Below are 18,372 nucleotides of genomic sequence, written 5' to 3'. Positions count from 1 at the left end.
TGAAGGCCCATTCTACAGCTGTGTAAGATGGATGTGCTTCCTGTCCTGGATCATTCGGTGTCTGTTCAAACGGGATGGTTGTCAGTTCCGGTTCATCAACTGCCCCTTTAAGACGTATTTTCTCATAATCGCGATCATCCTGTATATTTTAAAAGGAGTGTGATTTCAGTTGCGATAACCGATTGTTAAACTGTTGTGTATCAAGCTACATTGACGTTGCCTCTGTCCGTGCACATCCATATCGCAGCTTAACGGTTCATTACTCAAAATATGCCCATATTTTCATAAATCCACTCCTTGAAAGATCCCTTGTCCCAAATTTGCTCTCAGTAAAAAAAAAACTACAAATTTCATGCCAGCAGCAGCAGCCACGTGGCCTAATGGATAAGTCGTCTGACTTCGATTGTAACTGTGATGTTATCAAAAGATTGCAGGTTCGAGTCCTGCCGCGGTCAGCTAACTTACCGCGTGAAATTTTACATTCTTTATTTTGATTCTGCCTCAAAACCAACCATCTCGTGCAGTCACTCACCGAAAGTAAAGGAAGGCTGTTTGCTTTAAAAAGCTCATGGCACATTTTCATCACTGTCGATCTGGTTGCACGGGCAAAACAAGCGGTGAAGTAGATTTTCGTGCACATTATTTCTGTTTGAATGGAAAAAGTAGGGGATGGATGTCTGACGTTGCAGTAAATAGGAGATAAGGTGACTGAGAAGTTCAGGCAATGGACTGCTGATCCAGTCTGCCCTCAACTTCGTCGTTATTGTGTTAAACCGTTTCCACTCGGTTTTTTTCCGTAATCACATTTAACCTCATTGCCAAATTCACCTTTTACTGACAAGAATGCAGCTCGTTGGTGAAGTAATGTCTCAAAGAATAATCTATTCATCAAAGGGAAAACATGAGCAGGACTATGGAGAGGGGGACGATGGGCCGAATAGCAAACGAAGGTCAGAATCTGAGAGCTAGATCCCTTACTGTCGGCGGCTCGTTGGTCTAGGGGTATGATTCTCGCTTAGGGGTTTTAATAATTGAAATGCGAGAGGTTCCGGGTTCAAATCCCGGACGAGCCCTGACAACTTTTAGTCAAAAAAACACTTCTCAGCCGGTCGACATGATTCAAATTAAAACGTTTGATTGCGCGCCGTTGTTCACACAGCGTCCAAAAATCCTGGAGATTCCCAGGAGCAAAGTGAAACTCACCGAACTGAGTAAAGTTCATGCATCTCAGATGTGCTCGGCTCAGTGTCTCATTGGACAACCTAAACCCGTGTTTGATTCTGGCCAATTCTTGATCAGTCCATCTTCCGTTCTGCACGCATGAGCTCACCTCCATTGGGATATGGATACATTCAGCGTCAATCTCAACTTCAACGTGAAACAGACTCTGACCTTAATATGAGTGCGTCCTGTTTCTCCAGCGCTGAAAAGATGGGAGAAGCTGGCTTTGGATTTAGTCCCTTGGCTGTCGAATTTAAACCGTACAGGAAATCAATCCGGGGTGGGCAAGCTGCCTGGTCTGATTAAAAGGCGTTCAGACCCTACATTCCAGGCATGTTATTGTGTTCTGGCCTCAACATTCGATTCAACGTCTCGGATCATAAGCCGCGCTCATTGTCTGCTAATGGTTCTGCTGTTCCCACTAACACCTGCTCTAGTCCATCCTTTGTTATTTTATTGCCCGCTTACCAACCACTTTGCCTTTTCGCATTGTGCCATTTATTATTCAATCACTCCTACGCTCCACTGTATCACAGACATTCCCTTTTGTCCTTCCCCGCTGCCTATTTTTTTCCAGGCGCTATTTTCGTGGAAGAAATCTGTAAACTTTACATTTTTCTTAAAATATCGGAATGATCATCTGACTGAACGTGAGCCCGGCTTCTTCATCCACAGAATGTTCACGACCAGCTGAATTTTACAGAATTCTTTGTTTTTGTTCACTGTGTTTCTGTATCGCTTTTAAGGTGATGTCCTGTCTGTCCGAGGTCATTCTCTGTCTCTCCAAAATGGTTGCTATCAGTATCGGATCATTATGTATCTGTTTAAAAGGAATGTGATGTCTGTCCCGGATTTTAAATTACAAATTTCAAAAACTGCCTTTGGAGGTTGCAGGAATTTTAGTTTGTTGGTGTGTTTGTGTAGCGAGGGAGTGTGTGCAAACGTGCTGCGCGATCTTACTGTGCATTTCATGTCATGGGAGAAAAAATGCATTACATGCAACTTGAAGCCACACTGATTTGATTGAACACGCATTCGAGGACTGCCTGACAGGAGAAGAATCTGCTGTGGGATTTTGCTGTTCCACATCTGAAAGAAGGCAAATTATATAAGTTAGAAACATAGCGATTTGAGCGAGAGCTTGCGGATGGGCTTTGTGACATGATGAGCTCTTTCCTCCTTATTTTCAAATACAAATCAAATCAAGACAAGACAAGACATGACTGACTGACTGACTTTGTTTATATAAATATATGTATTAATATTTATATATGCGTATATTAACATACATTCCATACTTTTTAACTTTAAAAATAAATGTGCCTTTTCTGTTCTACCGGCACTGGGCTCTATTGCATTTGAGCTCTTTCACAGCACACGCAGCTGCTGTCAGATCCAGCAGAAAGGCACTCGCGACTTTAAAAGATCGCCTTTTTTCCCCACATCTTCGCTCGTGGCTTGTCTTACACCATGGGCTTACTTGTTTGTGTATTTACTGACTGCACGCCCTGATTTCCAGTGGATTTCAAGCAGTCGCACAGCCTTCGTTCAATCAAAAACATATAGATAAAGAAATAATTATTTCTTTATTGATCTCAAACTAAATTCAATTTTTTGCAATAAAACTGCAAATTTATTGATTTTCTTATTGTGATAAATATATATATGTTTTAAATTGTCTTTTTGTCTGGGTTGATTTTACTTCCCTCCGTCCTTCCTGCCTGTCAATCACCTGTGGCTTCAAAAACCGTCCCAGCCACTCGTGGTCCTGAGATCCGCGCTCACTCACGCATAGCACAATTGCCTTCAGGAATGATAGAAACCCGACAATAATCTTTTGAAAGGGAAGTGCTGTCCGTAAAGGCCCATTCTACAGCTGTGTAAGATGGATGTGCTTCCTGTCCTGGATCATTCGGTGTCTGTTCAAACGGGATGGTTGTCAGTTCCGGTTCATCAACTGCCCCTTTAAGACGTATTTTCTCATAATCGCGATCATCCTGTATATTTTAAAAGGAGTGTGATTTCAGTTGCGATAACCGATTGTTAAACTGTTGTGTATCAAGCTACATTGACGTTGCCTGTGTCCGTGCACATCCATATCGCAGCGTAACGGTTCATTACTCAAAATATGCCCATATTTTCATAAATCCACTCCTTGAAAGATCCCTTGTCCCAAATTTGCTCTCAGTATAAAAAAAACAACAAATTTCATGCCAACAGCAGCAGCCGCGTGGCCTAATTGATAAGTCGTCTGACTTCGATTGTAACTGTGATGTTATCAAAAGATTGCATGTTCGAGTCCTGCCGCGGTCAGCTAACTTTCCGCGTGAAATTTTACATTCTTTATTTTGATTCTGCCTCAAAACCAACCATCTCGTGCAGTCACTCACCGAAAGTAAAGGAAGGCTGTTTGCTTTAAAAAGCTCATGGCACATTTTCATCACTGTCGATCTGGTTGCACGGGCAAAACAAGCGGTGAAGTAGACTTTCGTGCACATTATTTCTGTTTGAATGGAAAAAGTAGGGGATGGATGTCTGACGTTGCAGTAAATAGGAGATAAGGTGACTGAGAAGTTTAGGCAATGGACTGCTGATCCAGTCTGCCCTCAACTTCGTCGTTATTGTGTTAAACCGTTTCCACTCGGTTTTTTTCCGTAATCACATTTAACCTCATTGCCAAATTCACCTTTTACTGACAAGAATGCAGCTCGTTGGTGAAGTAATGTCTCAAAGAATAATCTATTCATCAAAGGGAAAACATGAGCAGGACCATGGAGAGGGGGACGATGGGCCGAATAGCAAACGAAGGTCAGAATCTGAGAGCTAGATCCCTTACTGTCGGCGGCTCGTTGGTCTAGGGGTATGATTCTCGCTTAGGGGTTTTAATAATTGAAATGCGAGAGGTCCCGGGTTCAAATCCCGGACGAGCCCTGACAACTTTTAGTCAAAAAAACACTTCTCAGCCGGTCGACATGTTTCAAATTAAAACGTTTGATTGCGCGCCGTTGTTCACACAGCGTCCAAAAATCCTGGAGATTCCCAGGAGCAAAGTGAAACTCACCGAACTGAGTAAAGTTCATGCATCTCAGATGTGCTCGGCTCAGTGTCTCATTGGACAACCTAAACCCGTGTTTGATTCTGGCCAATTCTTGATCAGTCCATCTTCCGTTCTGCACGCATGAGCTCCCCTCCATTGGGATATGGATACATTCAGCGTCAATCTCAACTTCAACGTGAAACAGACTCTGACCTCAATATGAGTGCGTCCTGTTTCTCCAGCGCTGAAAAGATGGGAGAAGCTGGCTTTGGATTTAGTCCCTTGGCTGCCGAATTTAAACCGTACAGGAAATCAATCCGGGGTGGGCAAGCTGCCTGGTCTGATTAAAAGGCGTTCAGACCCTACATTCCAGGCATGTTATTGTGTTCTGGCCTCAACATTCGATTCAACGTCTCGGATCATAAGCCGCGCTCATTGTCTGCTAATGGTTCTGCTGTTCCCACTAACACCTGCTGTAGTCCATCCTTTGTTATTTTATTGCCCGCTTACCACCCACTTTGCCTTTTCGCATTGTGCCATTTATTATTCAATCACTCCTACGCTCCACTGTATCACAGACATTCCCTTTTGTCCTTCCTCGCTGCCTATTTTTTTCCAGGCGCTATTTTCGTGGAAGAAATCTGTAAACTTTACATTTTTCTTAAAATATCGGAATGATCATCTGACTGAACGTGAGCCCGGGTTCTTCATCCACAGAATGTTCACGACCAGATGAGTTTTACAGAATTCTTTGTTTTTGTTCACTGTGTTTCTATATCGCTTTTAAGGTGATGTCCTGTCTGTCCGAGGTCATTCTCTGTCTCTCCAAAATGGTTGCTATCAGTATCGGATCATTATGTATCTGTTTAAAAGGAATGTGATGTCTGTCCCGGATTTTAAATTACAAATTTCAAAAACTGCCTTTGGAGGTTGCAAGGAATTTTAGTTTGTTGGTGTGTTTCTGTAGCGAGGGAGTGTGTGCAAACGTGCTGCGCGATCTTACTGTGCATTTCATGTCATGGGAGAAAAAATGCATTACATGCAACTTGAAGCCACACTGATTTGATTGAACACGCATTCGAGGACTGCCTGACAGGAGAAGAATCTGCTGTGGGATTTTGCTGTTCCACATCTGAAAGAAGGCAAATTATATAAGTTAGAAACATAGCGATTTGAGCGAGAGCTTGCGGATGGGCTTTGTGACATGATGAGCTCTTTCCTCCTTATTTTCAAATACAAATCAAATCAAGACAAGACAAGACATGACTGACTGACTGACTTTGTTTATATAAATATATGTATTAATATTTATATATGCGTATATTAACATACATTCCATACTTTTTAACTTTCAAAATAAATGTGCCTTTTCTGTTCTACCGGCACTGGGCTCTATTGCATTTGAGCTCTTTCACAGCACACGCAGCTGCTGTCAGATCCAGCAGAAAGGCACTCGCGACTTTAAAAGATCGCCTTTTTTCCCCACATCTTCGCTCGTGGCTTGTCTTACACCATGGGCTTACTTGTTTGTGTATTTACTGACTGCACGCCCTGATTTCCAGTGGATTTCAAGCAGTCGCACAGCCTTCGTTCAATCAAAAACATATAGATAAAGAAATAATTATTTCTTTATTGATCTCAAACTAAATTCAATTTTTTGCAATAAAACTGCAAATTTATTGATTTTCTTATTGTGATAAATATATATATGTTTTAAATTGTCTTTTTGTCTGGGTTGATTTTACTTCCCTCCGTCCTTCCTGCCTGTCAATCACCTGTGGCTTCAAAAACCGTCCCAGCCACTCGTGGTCCTGAGATCCGCGCTCACTCACGCATAGCACAATTGCCTTCAGGAATGATAGAAACCCGACAATAATCTTTTGAAAGGGAAGTGCTGTCCGTGAAGGCCCATTCTACAGCTGTGTAAGATGGATGTGCTTCCTGTCCTGGATCATTCGGTGTCTGTTCAAACGGGATGGTTGTCAGTTCCGGTTCATCAACTGCCCCTTTAAGACGTATTTTCTCATAATCGCGATCATCCTGTATATTTTAAAAGGAGTGTGATTTCAGTTGCGATAACCGATTGTTAAACTGTTGTGTATCAAGCTACATTGACGTTGCCTGTGTCCGTGCACATCCATATCGCAGCGTAACGGTTCATTACTCAAAATATGCCCATATTTTCATAAATCCACTCCTTGAAAGATCCCTTGTCCCAAATTTGCTCTCAGTATAAAAAAAACAACAAATTTCATGCCAACAGCAGCAGCCGCGTGGCCTAATTGATAAGTCGTCTGACTTCGATTGTAACTGTGATGTTATCAAAAGATTGCATGTTCGAGTCCTGCCGCGGTCAGCTAACTTGCCGCGTGAAATTTTACATTCTTTATTTTGATTCTGCCTCAAAACCAACCATCTCGTGCAGTCACTCACCGAAAGTAAAGGAAGGCTGTTTGCTTTAAAAAGCTCATGGCACATTTTCATCACTGTCGATCTGGTTGCACGGGCAAAACAAGCGGTGAAGTAGACTTTCGTGCACATTATTTCTGTTTGAATGGAAAAAGTAGGGGATGGATGTCTGACGTTGCAGTAAATAGGAGATAAGGTGACTGAGAAGTTTAGGCAATGGACTGCTGATCCAGTCTGCCCTCAACTTCGTCGTTATTGTGTTAAACCGTTTCCACTCGGTTTTTTTCCGTAATCACATTTAACCTCATTGCCAAATTCACCTTTTACTGACAAGAATGCAGCTCGTTGGTGAAGTAATGTCTCAAAGAATAATCTATTCATCAAAGGGAAAACATGAGCAGGACCATGGAGAGGGGGACGATGGGCCGAATAGCAAACGAAGGTCAGAATCTGAGAGCTAGATCCCTTACTGTCGGCGGCTCGTTGGTCTAGGGGTATGATTCTCGCTTAGGGGTTTTAATAATTGAAATGCGAGAGGTCCCGGGTTCAAATCCCGGACGAGCCCTGACAACTTTTAGTCAAAAAAACACTTCTCAGCCGGTCGACATGTTTCAAATTAAAACGTTTGATTGCGCGCCGTTGTTCACACAGCGTCCAAAAATCCTGGAGATTCCCAGGAGCAAAGTGAAACTCACCGAACTGAGTAAAGTTCATGCATCTCAGATGTGCTCGGCTCAGTGTCTCATTGGACAACCTAAACCCGTGTTTGATTCTGGCCAATTCTTGATCAGTCCATCTTCCGTTCTGCACGCATGAGCTCCCCTCCATTGGGATATGGATACATTCAGCGTCAATCTCAACTTCAACGTGAAACAGACTCTGACCTCAATATGAGTGCGTCCTGTTTCTCCAGCGCTGAAAAGATGGGAGAAGCTGGCTTTGGATTTAGTCCCTTGGCTGCCGAATTTAAACCGTACAGGAAATCAATCCGGGGTGGGCAAGCTGCCTGGTCTGATTAAAAGGCGTTCAGACCCTACATTCCAGGCATGTTATTGTGTTCTGGCCTCAACATTCGATTCAACGTCTCGGATCATAAGCCGCGCTCATTGTCTGCTAATGGTTCTGCTGTTCCCACTAACACCTGCTGTAGTCCATCCTTTGTTATTTTATTGCCCGCTTACCACCCACTTTGCCTTTTCGCATTGTGCCATTTATTATTCAATCACTCCTACGCTCCACTGTATCACAGACATTCCCTTTTGTCCTTCCTCGCTGCCTATTTTTTTCCAGGCGCTATTTTCGTGGAAGAAATCTGTAAACTTTACATTTTTCTTAAAATATCGGAATGATCATCTGACTGAACGTGAGCCCGGGTTCTTCATCCACAGAATGTTCACGACCAGATGAGTTTTACAGAATTCTTTGTTTTTGTTCACTGTGTTTCTATATCGCTTTTAAGGTGATGTCCTGTCTGTCCGAGGTCATTCTCTGTCTCTCCAAAATGGTTGCTATCAGTATCGGATCATTATGTATCTGTTTAAAAGGAATGTGCTGTCTGTCCCGGATTTTAAATTACAAATTTCAAAAACTGCCTTTGGAGGTTGCAAGGAATTTTAGTTTGTTGGTGTGTTTCTGTAGCGAGGGAGTGTGTGCAAACGTGCTGCGCGATCTTACTGTGCATTTCATGTCATGGGAGAAAAAATGCATTACATGCAACTTGAAGCCACACTGATTTGATTGAACACGCATTCGAGGACTGCCTGACAGGAGAAGAATCTGCTGTGGGATTTTGCTGTTCCACATCTGAAAGAAGGCAAATTATATAAGTTAGAAACATAGCGATTTGAGCGAGAGCTTGCGGATGGGCTTTGTGACATGATGAGCTCTTTCCTCCTTATTTTCAAATACAAATCAAATCAAGACAAGACAAGACATGACTGACTGACTGACTTTGTTTATATAAATATATGTATTAATATTTATATATGCGTATATTAACATACATTCCATACTTTTTAACTTTAAAAATAAATGTGCCTTTTCTGTTCTACCGGCACTGGGCTCTATTGCATTTGAGCTCTTTCACAGCACACGCAGCTGCTGTCAGATCCAGCAGAAAGGCACTCGCGACTTTAAAAGATCGCCTTTGTTCCCCACATCTTCGCTCGTGGCTTGTCTTACACCATGGGCTTACTTGTTTGTGTATTTACTGACTGCACGCCCTGATTTCCAGTGGATTTCAAGCAGTCGCACAGCCTTCGTTCAATCAAAAACATATAGATAAAGAAATAATTATTTCTTTATCGATCTCAAACTAAATTCAATTTTTTGCAATAAAACTGTAAATTTATTGATTTTCTTATTGTGATAAATATATATATGTTTTAAATTGTCTTTTTGTCTGGGTTGATTTTACTTCCCTCCGTCCTTCCTGCCTGTCAATCACCTGTGGCTTCAAAAACCGTCCCAGCCACTCGTGGTCCTGAGATCCGCGCTCACTCACGCATAGCACAATTGCCTTCAGGAATGATAGAAACCCGACAATAATCTTTTGAAAGGGAAGTGCTGTCCGTGAAGGCCCATTCTACAGCTGTGTAAGATGGATGTGCTTCCTGTCCTGGATCATTCGGTGTCTGTTCAAACGGGATGGTTGTCAGTTCCGGTTCATCAACTGCCCCTTTAAGACGTATTTTCTCATAATCGCGATCATCCTGTATATTTTAAAAGGAGTGTGATTTCAGTTGCGATAACCGATTGTTAAACTGTTGTGTATCAAACTACATTGACGTTGCCTGTGTCCGTGCACATCCATATCGCAGCGTAACGGTTCATTACTCAAAATATGCCCATATTTTCATAAATCCACTCCTTGAAAGATCCCTTGTCCCAAATTTGCTCTCAGTATAAAAAAAACAACAAATTTCATGCCAACAGCAGCAGCCGCGTGGCCTAATTGATAAGTCGTCTGACTTCGATTGTAACTGTGATGTTATCAAAAGATTGCATGTTCGAGTCCTGCCGCGGTCAGCTAACTTGCCGCGTGAAATTTTACATTCTTTATTTTGATTCTGCCTCAAAACCAACCATCTCGTGCAGTCACTCACCGAAAGTAAAGGAAGGCTGTTTGCTTTAAAAAGCTCATGGCACATTTTCATCACTGTCGATCTGGTTGCACGGGCAAAACAAGCGGTGAAGTAGACTTTCGTGCACATTATTTCTGTTTGAATGGAAAAAGTAGGGGATGGATGTCTGACGTTGCAGTAAATAGGAGATAAGGTGACTGAGAAGTTTAGGCAATGGACTGCTGATCCAGTCTGCCCTCAACTTCGTCGTTATTGTGTTAAACCGTTTCCACTCGGTTTTTTTCCGTAATCACATTTAACCTCATTGCCAAATTCACCTTTTACTGACAAGAATGCAGCTCGTTGGTGAAGTAATGTCTCAAAGAATAATCTATTCATCAAAGGGAAAACATGAGCAGGACTATGGAGAGGGGGACGATGGGCCGAATAGCAAACGAAGGTCAGAATCTGAGAGCTAGATCCCTTACTGTCGGCGGCTCGTTGGTCTAGGGGTATGATTCTCGCTTAGGGGTTTTAATAATTGAAATGCGAGAGGTCCCGGGTTCAAATCCCGGACGAGCCCTGACAACTTTTAGTCAAAAAAACACTTCTCAGCCGGTCGACATGTTTCAAATTAAAACGTTTGATTGCGCGCCGTTGTTCACACAGCGTCCAAAAATCCTGGAGATTCCCAGGAGCAAAGTGAAACTCACCGAACTGAGTAAAGTTCATGCATCTCAGATGTGCTCGGCTCAGTGTCTCATTGGACAACCTAAACCCGTGTTTGATTCTGGCCAATTCTTGATCAGTCCATCTTCCGTTCTGCACGCATGAGCTCACCTCCATTGGGATATGGATACATTCAGCGTCAATCTCAACTTCAACGTGAAACAGACTCTGACCTTAATATGAGTGCGTCCTGTTTCTCCAGCGCTGAAAAGATGGGAGAAGCTGGCTTTGGATTTAGTCCCTTGGCTGCCGAATTTAAACCGTACAGGAAATCAATCCGGGGTGGGCAAGCTGCCTGGTCTGATTAAAAGGCGTTCAGACCCTACATTCCAGGCATGTTATTGTGTTCTGGCCTCAACATTCGATTCAACGTCTCGGATCATAAGCCGCGCTCATTGTCTGCTAATGGTTCTGCTGTTCCCACTAACACCTGCTCTAGTCCATCCTTTGTTATTTTATTGCCCGCTTACCAACCACTTTGCCTTTTCGCATTGTGCCATTTATTATTCAATCACTCCTACGCTCCACTGTATCACAGACATTCCCTTTTGTCCTTCCTCGCTGCCTATTTTTTTCCAGGCGCTATTTTCGTGGAAGATATCTGTAAACTTTACAATTTTCTTAAAATATCGGAATGATCATCTGACTGAACGTGAGCCCGGCTTCTTCATCCACAGAATGTTCACGACCAGCTGAGTTTTACAGAATTCTTTGTTTTTGTTCACTGTGTTTCTGTATCGCTTTTAAGGTGATGTCCTGTCTGTCCGAGGTCATTCTCTGTCTCTCCAAAATGGTTGCTATCAGTATCGGATCATTATGTATCTGTTTAAAAGGAATGTGATGTCTGTCCCGGATTTTAAATTACAAATTTCAAAAACTGCCTTTGGAGGTTGCAGGAATTTTAGTTTGTTGGTGTGTTTGTGTAGCGAGGGAGTGTGTGCAAACGTGCTGCGCGATCTTACTGTGCATTTCATGTCATGGGAGAAAAAATGCATTACATGCAACTTGAAGCCACACTGATTTGATTGAACACGCATTCGAGGACTGCCTGACAGGAGAAGAATCTGCTGTGGGATTTTGCTGTTCCACATCTGAAAGAAGGCAAATTATATAAGTTAGAAACATAGCGATTTGAGCGAGAGCTTGCGGATGGGCTTTGTGACATGATGAGCTCTTTCCTCCTTATTTTCAAATACAAATCAAATCAAGACAAGACAAGACATGACTGACTGACTGACTTTGTTTATATAAATATATGTATTAATATTTATATATGCGTATATTAACATACATTCCATACTTTTTAACTTTCAAAATAAATGTGCCTTTTCTGTTCTACCGGCACTGGGCTCTATTGCATTTGAGCTCTTTCACAGCACACGCAGCTGCTGTCAGATCCAGCAGAAAGGCACTCGCGACTTTAAAAGATCGCCTTTGTTCCCCACATCTTCGCTCGTGGCTTGTCTTACACCATGGGCTTACTTGTTTGTGTATTTACTGAATGCACGCCCTGATTTCCAGTGGATTTCAAGCAGTCGCAGAGCCTTCGTTCAATCAAAAACATATAGATAAAGAAATAATTATTTCTTTATTGATCTCAAACTAAATTCAATTTTTTGCAATAAAACTGTAAATTTATTTATTTTCTTATTGTGATAAATATATATATGTTTTAAATTGTCTTTTTGTCTGGGTTGATTTTACTTCCCTCCGTCCTTCCTGCCTGTCAATCACCTGTGGCTTCAAAAACCGTCCCAGCCACTCGTGGTCCTGAGATCCGCGCTCACTCACGCACAGCACAATTGCCTTCAGGAATGATAGAAATCCGACTTTAATCTTTTGAAAGGGAAGTGCTGTCCGTGAAGGCCCATTCTACAGCTGTGTAAGATGGATGTGCTTCCTGTCCTGGATCATTCGGTGTCTGTTCAAACGGGATGGTTGTCAGTTCCGGTTCATCAACTGCCCCTTTAAGACGTATTTTCTCATAATCGCGATCATCCTGTATATTTTAAAAGGAGTGTGATTTCAGTTGCGATAACCGATTGTTAAACTGTTGAGTATCAAGCTACATTGACGTTGCCTGTGTCCGTGCACATCCATATCGCAGCGTAACGGTTCATTACTCAAAATATGCCCATATTTTCATAAATCCACTCCTTGAAAAATCCCTTGTCCCAAATTTGCTCTCAGTATAAAAAAAACAACAAATTCCATGCCAGCAGCAGCAGCCGCGTGGCCTAATGGATAAGTCGTCTGACTTCGATTGTAACAGTGATGTTATCAAAAGATTGCAGGTTCGAGTCCTGCCGCGGTCAGCTAACTTGCCGCGTGAAATTTTACATTCTTTATTTTGATTCTGCCTCAAAACCAACCATCTCGTGCAGTCACTACCGAAAGTAAAGGAAGGCTGTTTGCTTTAAAAAGCTCATGGCACATTTTCATCACTGTCGATCTGGTTGCACGGGCAAAACAAGCGGTGAAGTAGACTTTCGTGCACATTATTTCTGTTTGAATGGAAAAAGTATGGGATGGATGTCTGACGTTGCAGTAAATAGGAGATAAAGTGACTGAGAAGTTCAGGCAATGGACTGCTGATCCAGTCTGCCCTCAACTTCGTCGTTATTGTGTTAAACCGTTTCCACTCGGTTTTTTTCCGTAATCACATTTAACCTCATTGCCAAATTCACCTTTTACTGACAAGAATGCAGCTCGTTGGTGAAGTAATGTCTCAAAGAATAATCTATTCATCAAAGGGAAAACATGAGCAGGACTATGGAGAGGGGGACGATGGGCCGAATAGCAAACGAAGGTCAGAATCTGAGAGCTAGATCCCTTACTGTCGGCGGCTCGTTGGTCTAGGGGTATGATTCTCGCTTAGGGGTTTTAATAATTGAAATGCGAGAGGTCCCGGGTTCAAATCCCGGACGAGCCCTGACAACTTTTAGTCAAAAAAACACTTCTCAGCCGGTCGACATGTTTCAAATTAAAACGTTTGATTGCGCGCCGTTGTTCACACAGCGTCCAAAAATCCTGGAGATTCCCAGGAGCAAAGTGAAACTCACCGAACTGAGTAAAGTTCATGCATCTCAGATGTGCTCGGCTCAGTGTCTCATTGGACAACCTAAACCCGTGTTTGATTCTGGCCAATTCTTGATCAGTCCATCTTCCGTTCTGCACGCATGAGCTCACCTCCATTGGGATATGGATACATTCAGCGTCAATCTCAACTTCAACGTGAAACAGACTCTGTCCTTAATATGAGTGCGTCCTTTTTCTCCAGCGCTGAAAAGATGGGAGAAGCTGGCTTTGGATTTAGTCCCTTGGCTGCCGAATTTAAACCGTACAGGAAATCAATCCGGGGTGGGCAAGCTGCCTGGTCTGATTAAAAGGGGTTCAGACCCTACATTCCAGGCATGTTATTGTGTTCTGGCCTCAACATTCGATTCAACGTCTCGGATCATAAGCCGCGCTCATTGTCTGCTAATGGTTCTGCTGTTCCCACTAACACCTGCTCTAGTCCATCCTTTGTTATTTTATTGCCCGCTTACCACCCACTTTGCCTTTTCGCATTGTGCCATTTATTATTCAATCACTCCTACGCTCCACTGTATCACAGACATTCCCTTTTGTCCTTCCTCGCTGCCTATTTTTTTCCAGGCGCTATTTTCGTGGAAGAAATCTGTAAACTTTACATTTTTCTTAAAATATCGGAATGATCATCTGACTGAACGTGAGCCCGGGTTCTTCATCCACAGAATGTTCACGACCAGCTGAGTTTTACAGAATTCTTTGTTTTTGTTCATTGTGTTTCTATATCGCTTTTAAGGTGATGTCCTGTCTGTCCGAGGTCATTCTCTGTCTCTCCAAAATGGTTGCTATCAGTATCGGATCATTATGTATCTGTTTAAAAGGAATGTGCTGTCTGTCCCGGATTTTAAATTACAAATTTCAAAAACTGCCTTTGGAGGTTGCAGGAATTTTAGTTTGTTGGTGTGTTTCTGTAGCGAGGGAGTGTGTGCAAACGTGCTGCGCGATCTTACTGTGCATTTCATGTCATGGGAGAAAAAATGCATTACATGCAACTTGAAGCCACACTGATTTGATTGAACACACATTCGAGGACTGCCTGACAGGAGAAGAATCTGCTGTGGGATTTTGCTGTTCCACATCTGAAAGAAGGCAAATTATATAAGTTAGAAACATAGCGATTTGAGCGAGAGCTTGCGGATGGGCTTTGTGATATGATGAGCTCTTTCCTCCTTATTTTCAAATACAAATCAAATCAAGACAAGACAAGACATGACTGACTGACTGACTTTGTTTATGTAAATATATGTATTAATATTTATATATGCGTATATTAACATACATTCCATACTTTTTAACTTTCAAAATAAATGTGCCTTTTCTGTTCTATCGGCACTGGGCTCTATTGCATTTGAGCTCTTTCACAGCACACGCAGCTGCTGTCAGATCCAGCAGAAAGGCACTCGCGACTTTAAAAGATCGCCTTTGTTCCCCACATCTTCGCTCGTGGCTTGTCTTACACCATGGGCTTTCTTGTTTGTGTATTTACTGACTGCACGCCCTGATTTCCAGTGGATTTCAAGCAGTCGCACAGCCTTCGTTCAATCAAAAACATATAGATTAAGAAATAATTATTTCTTTATTGAAATCAAACTAAATTCAATTTTTTGCAATAAAACTGTAAATTTATTGATTTTCTTATTGTGATAAATATATATATGTTTTAAATTGTCTTTTTGTCTGGGTTGATTTTACTTCCCTCCGTCCTTCCTGCCTGTCAATCACCTGTGGCTTCAAAAACCGTCCCAGCCACTCGTGGTCCTGAGATCCGCGCTCACTCACGCACAGCACAATTGCCTTCAGGAATGATAGAAATCCGACTTTAATCTTTTGAAAGGGAAGTGCTGTCCGTGAAGGCCCATTCTACAGCTGTGTAAGATGGATGTGCTTCCTGTCCTGGATCATTCGGTGTCTGTTCAAACGGGATGGTTGTCAGTTCCGGTTCATCAACTGCCCCTTTAAGACGTATTTTCTCATAATCGCGATCATCCTGTATATTTTAAAAGGAGTGTGATTTCAGTTGCGATAACCGATTGTTAAACTGTTGTGTATCAAGCTACATTGACGTTGCCTGTGTCCGTGCACATCCATATCGCAGCGTAACGGTTCATTACTCAAAATATGCCCATATTTTCATAAATCCGCTCCTTGAAAGATCCCTTGTCCCAAATTTGCTCTCAGTATAAAAAAAACAACAAATTTCATGCCAGCAGCAGCAGCCGCGTGGCCTAATGGATAAGTCGTCTGACTTCGATTGTAACTGTGAAGTTATCAAAAGATTGCAGGTTCGAGTCCTGCCGCGGTCAGCTAACTTGCCGCGTGAAATTTCACATTCTTTATTTTGATTCTGCCTCAAAACCAACCATCTCGTGCAGTCACTCACCGAAAGTAAAGGAAGGCTGTTTGCTTTAAAAAGCTCATGGCACATTTTCATCACTGTCGATCTGGTTGCACGGGCAAAACAAGCGGTGAAGTAGACTTTCGTGCACATTATTTCTGTTTGAATGGAAAAAGTAGGGGATGGATGTCTGACGTTGCTGTAAATAGGAGATAAGGTGACTGAGAAGTTCAGGCAATGGACTGCTGATCCAGTCTGCCCTCAACTTCGTCGTTATTGTGTTAAACCGTTTCCACTCGGTTTTTTTCCGTAATCACATTTAACCTCATTGCCAAATTCACCTTTTACTGACAAGAATGCAGCTCGTTGGTGAAGTAATGTCTCAAAGAATAATCTATTCATCAAAGGGAAAACATGAGCAGGACCATGGAGAGGGGGACGATGGGCCGAATAGCAAACGAAGGTCAGAATCTGAGAGCTAGATCCCTTACTGTCGGCGGCTCGTTGGTCTAGGGGTATGATTCTCGCTTAGGGGTTTTAATAATTGAAATGCGAGAGATCCCGGGTTCAAATCCCGGACGAGCCCTGACAACTTTTAGTCAAAAAAACACTTCTCAGCCGGTCGACATGTTTCAAATTAAAACGTTTGATTGCGCGCCGTTGTTCACACAGCGTCCAAAATCCCTGGAGATTCCCAGGAGCAAAGTGAAACTCACCGAACTGAGTAAAGTTCATGCATCTCAGATGTGCTCGGCTCAGTGTCTCATTGGACAACCTAAACCCGTGTTTGATTCTGGCCAATTCTTGATCAGTCCATCTTCCGTTCTGCACGCATGAGCTCACCTCCATTGGGATATGGATACATTCAGCGTCAATCTCAACTTCAACGTGAAACAGACTCTGCCCTAAATATGAGTGCGTCCTGTTTCTCCAGCGCTGAAAAGATGGGAGAAGCTGGCTTTGGATTTAGTCCCTTGGCTGCCGAATTTAAACCGTACAGGAAATCAATCCGGGGTGGGCAAGCTGCCTGGTCAGATGAAAAGGCGTTCAGACCCTACATTCCAGGCATGTTATTGTGTTCTGGCCTCAACATTCGATTCAACGTCTCGGATCATAAGCCGCGCTCATTGTCTGCTAATGGTTCTGCTGTTCCCACTAACACCTGCTCTAGTCCATCCTTTGTTATTTTATTGCCCGCTTACCACCCACTTTGCCTTTTCGCATTGTGCCATTTATTATTCAATCACTCCTACGCTCCACTGTATCACAGACATTCCCTTTTGTCCTTCCTCGCTGCCTATTTTTTTCCAGGCGCTATTTTCGTGGAAGAAATCTGTAAACTTTACATTTTTCTTAAAATATCGGAATGATCATCTGACTGAACGTGAGCCCGGGTTCTTCATCCACAGAATGTTCACGACCAGCTGAGTTTTACAGAATTCTTTGTTTTTGTTCACTGTGTTTCTGTATCGCTTTTAAGGTGATGTCCTGTCTGTCCGAGGTCATTCTCTGTCTCTCCAAAATGGTTGCTATCAGTATCGGATCATTATGTATCTGTTTAAAAGGAATGTGCTGTCTGTCCCGGATTTTAAATTACAAATTTCAAAAACTGCCTTTGGAGGTTGCAGGAATTTTAGTTTGTTGGTGTGTTTCTGTAGCGAGGGAGTGTGTGCAAACGTGCTGCGCGATCTTACTGTGCATTTCATGTCATGGGAGAAAAAATGCATTACATGCAACTTGAAGCCACACTGATTTGATTGAACACACATTCGAGGACTGCCTGACAGGAGAAGAATCTGCTGTGGGATTTTGCTGTTCCACATCTGAAAGAAGGCAAATTATATAAGTTAGAAACATAGCGATTTGAGCGAGAGCTTGCGGATGGGCTTTGTGACATGATGAGCTCTTTCCTCCTTATTTTCAAATACAAATCAAATCAAGACAAGACAAGACATGACTGACTGACTGACTTTGTTTATATAAATATATGTATTAATATTTATATATGCGTATATTAACATACATTCCATACTTTTTAACTTTCAAAATAAATGTGCCTTTTCTGTTCTACCGGCACTGGGCTCTTTTGCATTTGAGCTCTTTCACAGCACACGCAGCTGCTGTCAGATCCAGCAGAAAGGCACTCGCGACTTTAAAAGATCGCCTTTGTTCCCCACATCTTCGCTCGTGGCTTGTCTTACACCATGGGCTTACTTGTTTGTGTATTTACTGACTGCACGCCCTGATTTCCAGTGGATTTCAAGCAGTCGCACAGCCTTCGTTCAATCAAAAACATATAGATTAAGAAATAATTAATTCTTTATTGAAATCAAACTAAATTCAATTTTTTGCAATAAAACTGTAAATTTATTTATTTTCTTATTGTGATAAATATATATATGGTTTAAATTGTCTTTTTGTCTGGGTTGATTTTACTTCCCTCCGTCCTTCCTGCCTGTCAATCACCTGTGGCTTCAAAAACCGTCCCA

The 18,372-nt window shown here is 42.4% G+C and overlaps 6 non-coding genes across 6 annotated transcripts; all 6 read left to right on the top strand.

The window, feature by feature from the left end:
- The first annotated feature begins 985 nt into the window (after positions 1-985).
- Positions 986-1,073, top strand: trnap-agg (transfer RNA proline (anticodon AGG)). Its single transcript is given in 2 exon segments — positions 986-1,021; positions 1,038-1,073. It is a non-coding gene; the product is annotated as a tRNA-Pro (tRNA).
- Positions 1,074-4,064: 2,991 nt separating this feature from the next.
- trnap-agg (transfer RNA proline (anticodon AGG)) lies at positions 4,065-4,152 on the top strand. Its single transcript is given in 2 exon segments — positions 4,065-4,100; positions 4,117-4,152. It is a non-coding gene; the product is annotated as a tRNA-Pro (tRNA).
- A 2,992-nt stretch (positions 4,153-7,144) lies between these two features.
- On the top strand, positions 7,145-7,232 carry trnap-agg (transfer RNA proline (anticodon AGG)). Its single transcript is given in 2 exon segments — positions 7,145-7,180; positions 7,197-7,232. It is a non-coding gene; the product is annotated as a tRNA-Pro (tRNA).
- Positions 7,233-10,224: 2,992 nt separating this feature from the next.
- On the top strand, positions 10,225-10,312 carry trnap-agg (transfer RNA proline (anticodon AGG)). The gene is given in 2 exon segments: positions 10,225-10,260; positions 10,277-10,312. It is a non-coding gene; the product is annotated as a tRNA-Pro (tRNA).
- Positions 10,313-13,302: 2,990 nt separating this feature from the next.
- Positions 13,303-13,390, top strand: trnap-agg (transfer RNA proline (anticodon AGG)). Its single transcript is given in 2 exon segments — positions 13,303-13,338; positions 13,355-13,390. It is a non-coding gene; the product is annotated as a tRNA-Pro (tRNA).
- A 2,991-nt stretch (positions 13,391-16,381) lies between these two features.
- Positions 16,382-16,469, top strand: trnap-agg (transfer RNA proline (anticodon AGG)). Its single transcript is given in 2 exon segments — positions 16,382-16,417; positions 16,434-16,469. It is a non-coding gene; the product is annotated as a tRNA-Pro (tRNA).
- Positions 16,470-18,372: the final 1,903 nt, after the last annotated feature.

Source organism: Pristiophorus japonicus, unplaced genomic scaffold (assembly GCF_044704955.1).
Source record: "Pristiophorus japonicus isolate sPriJap1 unplaced genomic scaffold, sPriJap1.hap1 HAP1_SCAFFOLD_33, whole genome shotgun sequence".
Lineage (NCBI taxonomy): Eukaryota > Metazoa > Chordata > Chondrichthyes > Pristiophoridae > Pristiophorus > Pristiophorus japonicus.
Note: the sequence above shows the minus strand (reverse complement) of the source record. Positions and strands in the feature narration are given on the sequence as shown.